This window comes from Passer domesticus, chromosome 5 (assembly GCF_036417665.1).
Source record: "Passer domesticus isolate bPasDom1 chromosome 5, bPasDom1.hap1, whole genome shotgun sequence".
In the NCBI taxonomy this organism is placed as follows: Eukaryota; Metazoa; Chordata; class Aves; order Passeriformes; family Passeridae; genus Passer; species Passer domesticus.
Genome location: NC_087478.1, coordinates 18370020 through 18384573, shown reverse-complemented (window position 1 = coordinate 18384573; position 14554 = coordinate 18370020).

The window sequence follows — 14554 nt, the reverse complement described above, 5'->3', positions numbered from 1 at the left end:
CTGAGCTCTAATGTTTGTCAAAAAGAACAATGAACTATTTCTTGGTACTTATTTCCCACATTCTTTATTCTTTATTGACTGCTATGTTATCTTCTCTTGATCTTTTTGTCAGGTTGAAGAATTTAGGTCTATTTAGTAATTCTTTATATGGCAACCACTTGAAATGTACACAGTATTCGAAATATAATAATGTATGATTTTATACAGCAGCATAGAGATGTTCTGTCCTGTTCTCTCTTCTCTGTCTAATAATGGTGACAACTACCTGCCTGTTTTTAACAAGTAATTCTAAGTACTGAACGGTTGACAACATGGAACTCTTAGAAATCCAAGGTCTCAGTCCTTAGTGCTTATGGCTAAACACAATTCAGCACTATATTACAAAAAAATTCAGCTTTATGCTTTCTGCAGGCCCTGCTTCTTGTAGACTGGACAGAAATAACAGCTGCTTCATTAATATCCCTTCAAATAAGCAAGCTCATTAGGAAAAATAGACAATTGCTCACACTTCCCTTGCATCAGAGAGTTTCTGGTAATACTTCCATGAATGTTAATATGCCCTGTGGCAATCTGAAGGGAAGACCCAGACTGGGATGTTTGTACAGTAAGTAGGTTGCTACATATGGTATATAAGGTGTGGCCATGCAGTCTCTACATAGCTGGATTTGAAGGGAAAAGAGTCCTGATCCTCTAGTCCAAATCATTTCTGTCTAGAGCAGCAGGCTATCTGACAGTACCAGATATGGACTATAATCTGCTTCTGCAAGACAGGCAGCTTTAGAGAAGTTTTGCAACTTACTCATTATGGTAGGTTTGTTTTCATGAGTCTACCAAGGCACCGTGAGCCAGCACAGGACACATTCTGCATTAGTTGAGGCTCATGGTGGGAGTGGTGATGGTCGTGGTGGAGTCAATGATGTTTTCTGTAGCTGCAGAGATAGGATTGGTTTTTTCCCCCACACATCACTTTATTTATCAGCATTGAGAACCACCTACCATTATATAACAGCTGCTCACAGTTGCAAAACCGATTCGTAATTTTTCATGTTCAGCTTGAATACCTTAGGCTTACTGGCAAATGTTTTATGCTATTAACTGGATATTTTACAAGCATGTTGAACAGCTGAGAAGTCAACATGTACTTCCTCTTTAGCAGTAAAAATGTACATCAATATCTCTTCTTTAATTGCTGGATACCTTTTCCACGCCCTCTATCTTGTGCTCATATTTTTCTCACTAGAGACATCATTGTCTTCAGTCAGATTGTTAACAGCACAGCTGGGGACAAAAGGGAAAACTGTGGAATAGCATTGCACTGAGTGGCAATTACCCATGGAGTGCTCCAAAGGGAAGTGATCCAAAGGGAAGTGTGCTGCAGTGAATGATACATCTCCCTGTATTCATCTCTTAATTTATGCAAAGCAGCATTTGCTTTGGATTACTCTTTCTTCTTCACCTTCTCAGCTGTGATTTTTATCAAGTGTTTCTTAACAGCTGCGTAGGTTTAGCATTTATTTGATTAATTGTGAAAAACTGAACACAGCTTTTAAACCATAATGACTGCTAAGGAAGACTACTCATTGCGCCTATGCTCAAGTGTTGCTGCATTTGGGAGTCTGATGGGGAAATTTCAACCTGTGTTGAAAAGTACTTCCACAATTGCATAGTTCCTCTGAAACTGCATCACAAAATTCTCCACACAAGATCCAGGACACTTAGCTATCTGCCTTGTTTTTCCTTTAATTTGTTTATTAATTCCTTGGCATTCTTGACAAATCTCTGATTTTTCAGTCAGTCCATTTGGAAAACTTTCTGGATGCCATTTCTCTGTGTGTTTTCAAATCCAACAAGACTCCTCAACAGCAATTCAGCTTCTCTTTCTCTTAAAAGTGGTGAAGCGAAGAGGAAAGAGAGGCCTTCCCTCTCTTGGTGCACTGGATTACTAAAGGCTACGATGTGATGGTTTAGAAGTTACCAGAAGCTTAGTCAGTAGGAGGTGAAGTCAGGTGATTGCTAATGCCAATGTGTGTCTGAGCTCTGGTACTGACTTTTTATATTGCCCTGTCTCCACAATTTGGGAAGTATGCAAATTACCTATTGGATCTGAGCAAAAAGAGGAGAGGGAAGATGGACTCCCACCCAACTGTGCAATAATAAATGTAAAGCAGGGTCTTGAGGTACAGTGAGGAGAACAAACGAGGTTGGAATCTTCCTCTGGGGACTGGTGAGACTGAATTTTAGTGCAAATTTATGAGGATCAACACCCTGACACTGATGTGTCTTTGAGGTGCCTTTGCTTGGTGTGTGAGTAGCACATGGGAAAGAGCAGGAGTCCTTGGTCAGTGGCCTAGAACTGGTTCTGGAGCACACGGCTGTGCTGGAGTATTTGCAAAGGCAGCACTGCAGCTCTGTGGCAGTGACTCTGGGGCAAGCAGGGAATTCAGCATTGTGGCCCAGTGTGCTGGAAATAGACTTCAAAACCTAGTGTCTGAGCCAGACTGTAGATTGACAAAACCAGCTGTGTGCCAGGAAAACATCTCTGAAGCATTTATTTGGGAAAGAGTATATATAATAGGTAGATGAAATGCTCTGCCCTCCTGTTCTAACATGCATTTCATAAAAGAGACACATGCACATGCAATGCTGGTTAACAGATGAGGTACTGGAGGCAGGCCCAGGTGTGGCTCTGTTTTGGCTGCTGCTCATTCCGGAGGAGAGCTGCTCATCCTGAAGTGGAAGGATTACTCTGGGGGTGACTTGCCTGCTGCTTCACAGGAAAAGAAATCTGGGTTCATAAAAGAAAATGAAAGCAAATTACAGATTAATCCGTTATTTTCTATTGTTTCATGGTATTTGTTCCTGACGATGATCTTCCTTGTGAAGAGCAGTGGTGGCTTTGCCATGATGGCTGAGGGGCTTTGTGTGACCTTCCATAGATTTGGCTCTTTTGATTTCCCAAGTGTTACTCCATATACAGCTTTCAGAGGAAAAATGGGCACAAGGCTGTGAACTGTCACAGAAGTTTTTGCAAAGCTTGAAATCCACAGTTCCCTATTTTTTTTTTTTTGACAAGGCAGCTAAGCAACTTTTTCACATCCCTTTTGTTTCTCACATATCTTCAGACACCCGTTTCCCACCCACCTCTATCTATCCTCAGCAGTTTCCTTTTCATGATGTTTCTGTTTCATCTTTCTTCTCCAACAACATTTTTTCAAACTGAACACTTAACCGCAGTCAAAACAACAGTGCTGCCATTTTTTTTACCTCACAGATCTTGCTCTTGATTTCTGACTAGCTTTATTTATTAATATAGCAACATCAGACCTTGCAGAAGGTCCTTCCACTTTGAGAAGGCAAGCATGCCAAGCAAATGGGAGTTTGCAAATTTTTTTCCTATAAAAATCTCAATTCTGCTTAGATGCAAAGGGAAAAAAGAAGAAGGTTGAAAGGATATATATGAGAAGAATCTGCAAGGTATGACTACTGTAGTACCTTTTGAAACAAAATATAAAAGATATATTTGCTGTCAAATTATCCCTTGTTATGAGGTTATGACTGAGGAATGAATTGCAGGTCCAAGTCATCAGGGACCACACAAGCACACAATAAGACATAGTTTCTAAGGAGAGGAAATTGCTTGGTTGTGAAGCCTGGCTTCTTGTGTTACAGAGGTATTACTTATAGGTTTATATTAATATGTCTCCCATTACTGCATAAGAATTATCTCCGTCTGTTTATAGCATCCTTGGATCCAGCCATGCAGATCCAGGATTTGCTTCCAGGTCTGCATTCTCACTAGCCCTTCTTTTCTCTTAGTTTTCATTTAGGAAAAAAAAAACAACCAACCAACCAACCAACCAACCAAAAAAACTCAACAAAAAAGCCCATAGAGATAATATTATTCTATTGCATTGTGAGGATACACTCCTTCCTACTCTGTTTACCCAGAGATATTAAAATATTTATTTTGCTTTACATCTTCCTTGTGCTGAAAAATTGGCTTCAGATGTAAGTTTCATGTTTTCTTCTTATCTCAGCTATTTTACTTTAGTAATTTGTTATCTGCTTTACTATAGTAATTTGCATCCTCCAACTGTTTATGTGGGAATACATAACCTGTCATTGGGGAAGAAAAGGTATATAGTGTCAGTATTTGTCTTTCAGGTGAATTTTAATTTATTGACTTGTTGCCAGAATTGCTTCCCTTTCAGGTAAGAATCTAAAAACTGTAATCAATCATATTTTCTTATCTCTTTCATTATTTCTTTCCTCATTTATTTTTTTCTACACCTCTGTGAAAATTGTTCATGTTCTCAAACTTTTCTGTCTTCAGACTGAACTCATGGACTGATTTTTAACTGGATCTTCACCATCAATGGCAACCATTTTGATGTGAGCTCTCACTCCAGAATTTTTTTTAGCTTTAGCTGATTGCAGATGAGAAAGCCTTCAGGTGAATTCCAGGTACTCTTTGAAGCAACAATATGAACAAGAGAATTATGCCAGAGAATTTATAGGAAAAATTTGTGGAATCAATGCCTGTGCCATGGTGGCTGTGCCATTGCAGGGAACAGCTGACTGCAGCATCCAGGTAATTATGTTACTTTCCTGGCTCTGATGGCTGCCTGCAATATTGGGGAACTAAGCCTCAGTACAGAAATGGCAATAACCAAGGTTATCAGTGGTGGACATACAACCCGTTATAAAACTGGTTATCCTTTCCAGTTGCAACACAGCTTCTTTTCATTTTCAGGGGATGGTAACTCAGGGAAAGTAAACCAGGTAATTCTAAAAGCACAACCTGTTCCCAGTTTCCTATAAGGAAACTAGGCAAATCTAATATAGACTGTAATCTGTGTAAATTTGTTCAAAGTTGGGAATTTCTGCTTGACAAACACTTCTTGGTGCAATTACAAAAAAAAAAAAAGGATAATTTTTGTGAAAATAACAGTGGGAACGACAGTTTCCAGTAAGGCTGTCATGATGAGACCAAGCCAGCCAGTGCTGGGAACCACTGACAGAACTACAGAGCTACACAGAGTGACAAAGGGAGAAACTACCACAATGCAGCAAATGCCATTCCTGTCAATCATTTTTCATGTGGCTGTGTGAGGAAGTGTGACTTCCTCTTCTTTGCCGGTTATGGGCTATTTCATTTGGGAAAACCCCTTGAAATTTGCATAGGTAACATCAAATTCTGGCCTTTGCAGGCTGGGATCTTTCTGGGCTCCGCAATGGACTGCACTGCTCGGGGTACGCTCATCTGAATGCTCTTTACTGGTTTGTTGTAGAACTGAACACAAGCCAGTTTGCCCAGTGGAGGGCAAAGGTCAGTCTGAAAGGTCTGAGTCACTGGCTTTTTTTGCCATGATGGCTAACCAATCATGTTCTTAGCCAGTTACAAGCTACTCAAATTGCAAGATTAATGACATTAAATTCAAAACACATCCAAACATTAAAGATCTCTACACGTTTTATTTTTCTTAATGATATCTCATGAAGGGAGCAAGACATGGAACTTTCAGAGAAGGAAAAGAAATATGGTATACCAGCTCCCTGGGTATTTGGGACATCTGTAAGGAGAAGACGAGGCTTTAAGTGTAGCATCATCTAGCCTGTACTGTGCTGCTGGAAACTACCCCACCCAGTTGGGTACTTTTTGCAGAAGGTAGGTGGAAGGCTTTGCAGTGCTGCTGGTTACCCACTCAAATTTTACACTGCTGGGAATTTGAAATGGGTATTTGGGGTTTGCTAGAGCATCACGCATGGTGATGCTTTTAAGCTGCAGCAGTCAGAAGATGCTACAATAGTTCAATTTTCCACAGAGCTCCAGCTGTCTCAGGGATCTGGGCATCTGAGGACACTCATGATGAGCACACTCCAAGCTGTGTGGTTTATAATCCCTCCTCTCCACAGGGTATTGCCGGAATTAACCACCGTTTTCACTCTTAGAGAGGCATATTAAGTATGCAAGTTGAGAGAATGATTGATTAGAGGCAGACCTGCTCCATTTGCTGTAGATATTTGCCCTTTTGCAGGTCAGCTCCTGCCAGATTTTTGGATGATGACACACCAATCTGAATTATGGAAATACTTAGTAGGAATTTATTGCTGATATGCAGTAAGCCACAGGAATGTAAGCAAGTCAAGGGTGATAAGAAATGCCTACTTCCTCTTTTGGGTGAACTTCTCAGCTTTCATGTGTAGGCTGAATTAATTATGCAGTCCCAGGTACTAAAATGCTGTTCCTTGGCTAATGTACTGTGTAATGACTTTTTTGAAAAATAATTACCTCTGAATACATCATTCTGATTAGATCTATCTGAAATATCAGTGACAAATTTATGCTAAACCGGAAATGACAGTAAGTTTTTCCAGTTTCTGAATCATGATAGTGTTGATCACAGTATAACATGCAATTCAAATCCAGTATAGAATGGGAAAATTGGACTTTTTATCTCTGTAAAAACTCATTTGGGATGTATTTTTGATCAGTTGTTCTGGTCAAGAGTTCTCTGAGAGAAAAAGATTGCTAGCTGGTACTTTCATAAAGGACTCTGTCCCTTAATGTAATTTCTTACATAGAGTTAAACAGGAAAGAGTAAGTTTATTATGAGCTTTTTTTTCAAGCAGGAGAAAATACAGCTAAGAACCAGAAGAAACTTAACAATTTCCGTGCAGACGCAGGCAGTTAAATGTCCTCAGGGGATTGTGAAATAAAAACAGAGGATAAGGTAAATTTGTAGAAATTACCAAGATTTTTAAGACCTAAGTACAACCTGCTGGTTTTGTACAGATAGAAGTGACAGTGAAGCACATGGGATTTCACTTCAGGAACAGGTCTGGGAACTGGATTGCAGGTATCACCAGTCTGTCACCCTATGAACATTCCCTTGTGGCAACACCAGACATGTGCTGTCCAAAGCTTTTTAAGGGGTATCCTCAGGCAGCTGCTCACTTTTTTGGCATGCTAAATGTGTGCTGTGTTCCTCTCTCTCTGTAGCTAATTCCTGCAAGGAGCTGCCTCCTGCAGCTGGAATCTTCTCACCAAATGACATGGTTATTTACACAAATTCTTCCTTCTCCCTCAGAAGGCTAATATCTCTATTTTTCTTCTACTCTCTTCCTTTCCATGGACATGGTTTAGTGGTAATATGGCAGCACTGGGTTAACAGTTGGATGTGGTGATTTTTTAGTTTTTTTCCAATTCTAATGATTCTATGGAAGATGGTAAATTTTTGCCATCTGGCAATACCAACAAGAAATGCTTAGATGCAATTCCTTTTCAGTAGGGTAGATTATTTGACCAACAAGTTCATTTGGATGACTCTTCATTTTACGTTAATCCCAATATTTTTGCAATTTCCATTCTTCCTAAAAACAGAAGTACTTCTGTGTTACCTAATTCCTAGCATGAACTTTCCCAAGCTGGTTTTTGGTTACACCAGCATGTCCTTGCACCCCTTTGAAGCTTCTTTTGGTTTATTTTTGGTGATTGCTCTCTTCGCCAAACAAACTGAAAAGGAAACCTTAGCCTGCAGAGTGTAGTGACATGGCCAATTCATGGACAGTGGATCTCCTGGGGTGGCCTTGCTGCACCCCAGGAGAAGCCCTATGGCCCTGCAGCTAGCAATCACATGGCTTTGCAGATGAGCACCACAGATCTGTCAGCAGATAATGGATTTGCAATGAGGAAACACACATGGGACTGGGCATTCAGACACCTGATGACAGGTGGGAGGCCTGTGGTTCTGAGTGGAGCAGGTGTTAAGAGGACTAGGGATTAGATAAGGTTTTTGGGTGATGCATAAGAGAAGGTCATGAATTGGTACACTGGCAATTTTGGAGGCAGGCTGCTGGTGCAGCCGTTGGGTCTGGGGAAACAGAGTCTGACGAAACAGAGACTTGCTCCTCGATGTGAGTATCTACTTGTGCCTGGCCTGGCAGGTAGGGCCCTGCCCCACCACTTTCCAGCCCAGAAAAGTGGGCTAGGTGCTACTGTGCATGAAGAAAAGAACTCTTCAGAATCATAAAATGGTATGAGTTGATGACCCTAAAGGTCATCTAAGTCTGACGCTACTGCCATGGACAGGACACATTTCACCAGATTGTTTACAGCTCCATCCAGTCTGGTCTTGAACACTTTCAGGGATGGGCATCCACAACTTCTCAGCCCAACCTGTTCCAGTGCCTCACCACCATCACAGTACAGAATTTCTTCCCAGTATCTAATCTCACCCTACTCTCTTTCAGTTTGAGGCCATTCCCCCTTGTCCTGTCACTACGTGCTCTTGTAAAAAGTCCCTCTCCAGCTTTTTTATAGGCTCCCTTCACTTACTGGAAGGACAGAATTAGGTCACTCTGAAGCCTTCTCTTTTCCAGGTTGAACAACCCCAAATTCTCCCTGGCTTTCCTCACAGGAGAGGTGGTCCAGCCATCTAACCATCGTGGTGGCCTCCTCTGGACTCGCTCCAACAGGTCGATGTCCAGCGCTGGATGTGGCACTGCACATGGGATCTCACCAGAGTGGACCAGAGGACTAGAATCCCCTCCCTCATCCTGCTGACCACACTGCTTTTGATATAGCCCAGGATACAGTTGGCTTTCTAGACATAAAGTTGGCTTAATTGACATAAGATGCTATCACACAAATCTGAAATAATTTCACATTTATTGCTCTGAACCGAGGAGTCTCCAGGCAGTCTTTAAACATAAAAATGTAAAAACACCCACTATGATTCCTCAGGGTGTCTTCCAGTATGACAAACCTGTACCTTCAAGATTTTATACAGAATCTTAGTTATAGTAATTAATATTTTTACAAAGACAATAAAAATTATGTGCTTTCACAGAGCTGGAATTTGGCTGTGAAAAACCACTGCTTCTCACAGATTTATTGGTCCATAAAAATTACAGGCATAAAACCAGCCTTTGGATTTTTATGAAATATGTTAAAAAATCTAGCAATATAAAAATGGGTTATAATTCGTGGCATCCCTAAAGTTACCAAAAAGGACTGAATAGGGGCAAACCAATTGAAATTTAAACATACAGTGCTGCCAAAAGATAAAATCATGCTTGAGTGCTACAGCTGTATTTTGTAGCTTATGCCTGAAGATAAATTTTATGGTTCAGATAAGGCCTTTTGAAAACAGAAATTTATGACTCTTTTATTAAAGAGGACTTTTCACTGGGCACCACTGTAATAAAATTGTATCTTTGCAAAACAGATGATAGTGTCACTTTGACTTTTGCCATGCCAGAGAGTGCTGCTTCAAAGCCTAGCCACAAACCATACACAAAAATGCTCCAGTTTGGATCAGCATATGTTTGTGTTATTCTTTCTGTGGAAACTGTACATTCCCTTTAAGGCCAACTGTCCTAAAACTAAAAGTGAAATTTTGACATTGGAAGATTTTGGTTTTAGAGAACTTATGAGCTATGCATGATTTGATTAGATTCCAGTTCTCCAATCTACAAGGAGTTCCCAAAGCCAATGATGGAACATTGTTAAACATTTATTACAATCTGAAGGTACTGCTCCTACTAAATGCACAAGGGCAAGGGAGAGAGGCTTTGATAATTCAGTCTGTTTAGCTGTAGCTTCATTGCATGGCTCTGGTTTGTCTCTCTCCCATCTGCATTAGCAAGGGCACAGCTCAGGCATAGCTCTGGGGACAGTTCACTCCAGGCTCTCTCCCCCAAAGTATACAGAACTATCCTGTCTCCCTTCCCCTCTACAGTCATTCCATAACAGATCAGCACGTTTGCCCCCCATTCACTGCTGCAGTGTATCCCTGTGCATGCAATACACACACTACATCCATCGCTATCAGAACACCCCGATGGACTGCAAAATTCACTATTTTGAACACTTTCAGCTGAAACTGAACGGCACACTGGATACACAAGGCACAAGGATATCTGCTCTGAACTGAAGGGAGCTTACCTTTACTGTGTGGCCACAAGCCAGTCTACACTGCTTAGAGGCTTCTACTCAGCTGTAGTGAACAAAAGGCAAACTGCAAGCAAGCGAAACAGCGCCAAGGCATTGGCTTGAGAAGTAACATCTATCAGTGCTACTGTTTGGTGTTCACTAGCCCCCTACCTGGCCCACCTTTGCCACATGACCTTTCAAGCAGCACTGCTTCAGAAGGTGGCCAGGAGTGGTTTGAGGGATAACATGAGGTCAGAGACTGGCTGCGATACAAGGGATAGTGAAGACCATGCTGTGGAAAGGATCCAGCAGGCCATCCATCCATTCGTTTGCATGGTCAGAAAACACACCCCAGTGTGTTCAAATCCAGCTGTGGCCAGTATTTCATTGCAATCAACACCATGGTTTGCTACACAAATGTGAAAGGAAAACACAACAAAGCTGTAGGTTTTCCTTTGCTGTAATGTCCTTTTGTAACTTTGTGACCTAATTGGCTGAATTAAGTATGATTTTAGTGCTGTTAAACAGAGCCCAGTTTCAATCCCAAGGAAAGTTCCAACATTTCAATATTGTTTTTATTACACATGAAGAAAAAACGTGAGCATGTAACTCTCCAGAAAACAAGATGTTCCCACAAATTTTAATTAAAAATCTCAACGTTTTCCTGCTGTTTTTAAAATTGAAATGAAATGTTATCATAGACCACAATCAAAAAAATCCACTTTGGTTTAACTGAAGTGAGCCCAAATGATTCATTTTAAGGTCTTCACCTCCCATCATACACCCAGCATAATGAAGTAGTGTGAGTATGCAGAGTTCTCAAAAGAAAACATGTATTCACAATGAAAAACGTAGGGATTGAGAAGCCTCTAATCTAGGACTGGGGTAACAATTTTCATGATGATGGGTTCCATCTGATCAGGTGTAGACATCTACTGCTGAGTTGGTTGTCTGCTCTCTTATTAGAGTTACTGGAAGGAAACAGGCACTGTTTGGAAAGTGAACAAGGTTCAGTTTCTGAATGTCACTTAACCACACAGACTGAGCTAATGATATAATTCTAGGTAATTTTAATGAGTAGAAACAGGCCTTTTAGAGTGAAATCCTTTGCCAATATTAACTTCAGATTGAGACAGAAAAGGACCCAGAGGCAGGCACAAAACATATTTAATTTGCGTTTCATATTTTTCTGTACTTGGGTAAATTTCTGTCAGGTATTTTACTGCCCATATTGCCCAAGACACAGACATTCTTTGCAAACTCCTCCAGCACTGGAGTCTGAAGCAGCCTGTGAATGATGTCTGTAGCATCTCTGCAGTTAATCAGTGTCAGTAATGATAGACAATGACAATGAAGTGAAAGGCAGAAAAAGCTTTTCTGAATGCCAGGAGGTAACGAACCTTTTGAACTCATGCATATGGCATCAGATCACTTTGTGCTGCAGTTATTGGAACAGTCTGGAGGATAAGTTAATCAGGCACATATTTAAACACCACAAGTGAACAGTCATAGATTCTGAACAACAAGGATTTTCTTTGTACTTGCTGTAGGTTTGACTTGTTTGCAGGACTCACCAAGAAGAAATGCAATTATTGTTTTCATTTCTGAAGACCTCAGAGTTAGGAATGCCTTGCCAGTGTCTCCTGGACAATGGAGGAATCTCTGTAAGCTTGCTCTCAGCTTCTGATTTTTGCAGCATTTTAGAAAATCAGAGGGTAAGCCCATCACACCACCCAACCCAAACTTTCTGTTGTCTCTTGAATATAGCAAAGAGGCCAGGTATGGGTGCCATGCATATGCCAAGAGCTCTTGCACGGTTCCACACACAGCTAAAATGACTTCTCACTTCTAAAGCTGCTTCCCTCTTACAATCTCGTTGCTGTCTTACAACCCAGTGTGATGGTAGCTCTGGTATCATCCCTCATGTAGCTTTTCTGCCAGGGACTGACTGGCAGAAAGGCATGACTCAGTTGCTGGTCCAAGCTCAGACCCTGAGGTCCCTCATAAATAAGCACAGGTACACACTGCTTGGCACTTCCATGCAGAACGGTCAGAAAATTAAATTAAATTGAGTACAAAAAACCAAAGTCTCCAGGCTTTGAAGAAAAGGTTTTTCCTCAGCCATAAGCGATGCACAGTACAAATGGGTGTAAAAAAAAAAAAAAAAAGGAAACATGAGAGGAGAGAAACAAAATACGTCATGAATATACCCAAAGGCAAATTACCACCCCAGAACATACCACTGCCAGGATAAATCCAAGTTTCTCCCCTGTCAGTGTGGAAGCAGAACAGTGACTCACCTCAGGCAACCACAGCAGCCACCACCACCTTGTCTGCCTGGAGTACTCTTGAAGCATATTTTGCAGCTTATGTCTGAAAATGAAGATCTGTATTTTCTTGAATAACTCTTTGAAATTATTTTTATCTAAGCCAGTTGCCAGTGAATAAGTAAAGCCATTCTCACCTGTGATATAACACCTGAATGGAGGGCAAGTCACTTTATCAAATTGTTTGTATTTTATACAACAAAGAGTTTGAAAGAAAATAATGCAACAAGAAAAGCAGAAAGATACATGATGCATGAAACAGCTTCTAAATTCAACTTTTTCCACTGCAAATGACAGAAGACAATTGCCCTCATAGGAGCTATTGACCAGTAGTTTTTCCATGGTAAAGGCTTTGTGGAGTTGTGTGTCTAATATAGAACGGGCTGCCTTTGCTGGGCTCCCAGGAACTGAGGATTAACTTCAACTGTGGCAGTCTTAGCTCATGTACAGGAATTTAAGTGGCAGTGGAATTGCCTTTTAAAGTTTTTAGTTTACATGGTGACTAGAAATTACCTGGCCAATTTCATAACCAACCCAGAAAGAATGTAAACTTGTGAGTTCCTCCTTTGCAATTCAGTGTCAATTTCTTTCTGTACCTTCCTGCACAGGGGAGGTTTTGAAATGTCACAGGCACCACAAGGTGCTCATATGATTTGGAAATCCCTGATCAGGGGCCAGTCTGAGCTGTCTCTCCCACTTCTCCCAGCCTCTCACACATATTCCAAGGCTCTACTCAGAACAGCTATTTTTGGCTGTTTCAGAAAGCTGTGGTGTTTATTCCAAGAACCCGTCTGAAGAATTTACACATTGGAGCCCAAGTTGCCAAGAAGATGGAAATTATAACTGTAATACAAAGGACATGTAATAAAACCAAGACATGATGCTAATGAAATAAATGCTTATCTGTGTCCCGGCAGTATCCAGGAAGCAGGAGATCTTTATGTGTGCAAAGGTATAAGAAAAAGATTCTTGCTGCTCAAAATGGTGGCATAATTATTTTAATAGGATAACAACTAGGTGAAGACACAGTCAGATGATGTCAGACTATCTTTTACAAGTGGAAGTGTAGAAACTGCACCTGTGAATGGGAAGACAGTGTTCTTGTGAGTTGTCCATAAACTGAGGATATGGTCCTGCAGCAGCTGAAATGGCAGGAATTGGTTTTAATGGAGCCTTGGTTCTAGCTCTTGAGGAAATTTGCTGAGATTGCACACAAGAATTAGGATCCCAAGTTGATAATAGTTTTTTTTCCCCAATGCAAGGCACATTTCAGGATTGATATCTTGCCAGACTTGCTATGAAATTAAAGTTGTGGTGAAGTAGTAGAATGAGAAGCACCAAACAGTGTGATGTGAAAAGGTGTGAATCACTGCAGAAGTACGGTACTAGTGTTTGGTGTTGGACAGGAAGGGGGGCTAGACTCAGAATTCTGGCTTTTACTTAGTTTATGACCTAGAATGGGACACTCAATTCTTTTGCTTGTTACCGCGAGTACAAATGACACCACATTGTTATTCTCTTCTTCCTTGTACACCAAGGAATTAAAAAAAAAAAAGGAAAAAAAAAGAAAAAAGTCAACTCCTTATGCAAACAACGACTAGCGCAGTGCTGGGACGCAGGATGCTCCTGGAGGTCACCATGCCTCGGGCAGAATGCCTTTTCCCGAGTCAGCCGCTCCCCAGAGCCAGCCCCGGTGCCGAAACGCACCAGGTCGTGCGGAGTTTCGTCCCTGAGACGACCCTCGACTCCTGCAACCCGTTACGACCTGCTCAGTGCCATCTGGGAATGCCCTGAAATGGCATTGCTGAGATTCCAGCTGTTCTTGCCTAAGAAAAGGAACACCAGGTCCCAGTACGAAGGAGGCTCGTTGCCTTGCCCGCCTCCGCGCACCAGCCGCCGCTTTCAGTGGAAAGGACGTGGCTCTGGCTCAGCGAGACGGGCTCCTGTCCGCAGTGGGTCCCGCTGTGGAGCCCGCTCCAGCCAGGAAGGGGCCTGCTCGCAGGGAGCGCGGCCGTGAGGCGCCTCCGCCCCGGCCCCCCGCGCCGCGGCCTGCGCGCTCCCCCTGCCGGAGGCGCCGGCGCAGCGCCGCAGTCCGCCCGCCGTGCGCCGCGGGGGAGCGGGCGGCCTGCGGGTTATGCCATCGGTTAGCCAGAAACTGCTCCCCGGCCTCCCGGTGCTCACCATGGAGCGAGGTTTCCTATGGGTTGTCGAATAAAGCTGGGCTGTGTAACATTAGCAGCGTTGCCTTGGCGTTCTGACATCACGGGACAGGCCGGCAATATCCAGGGGC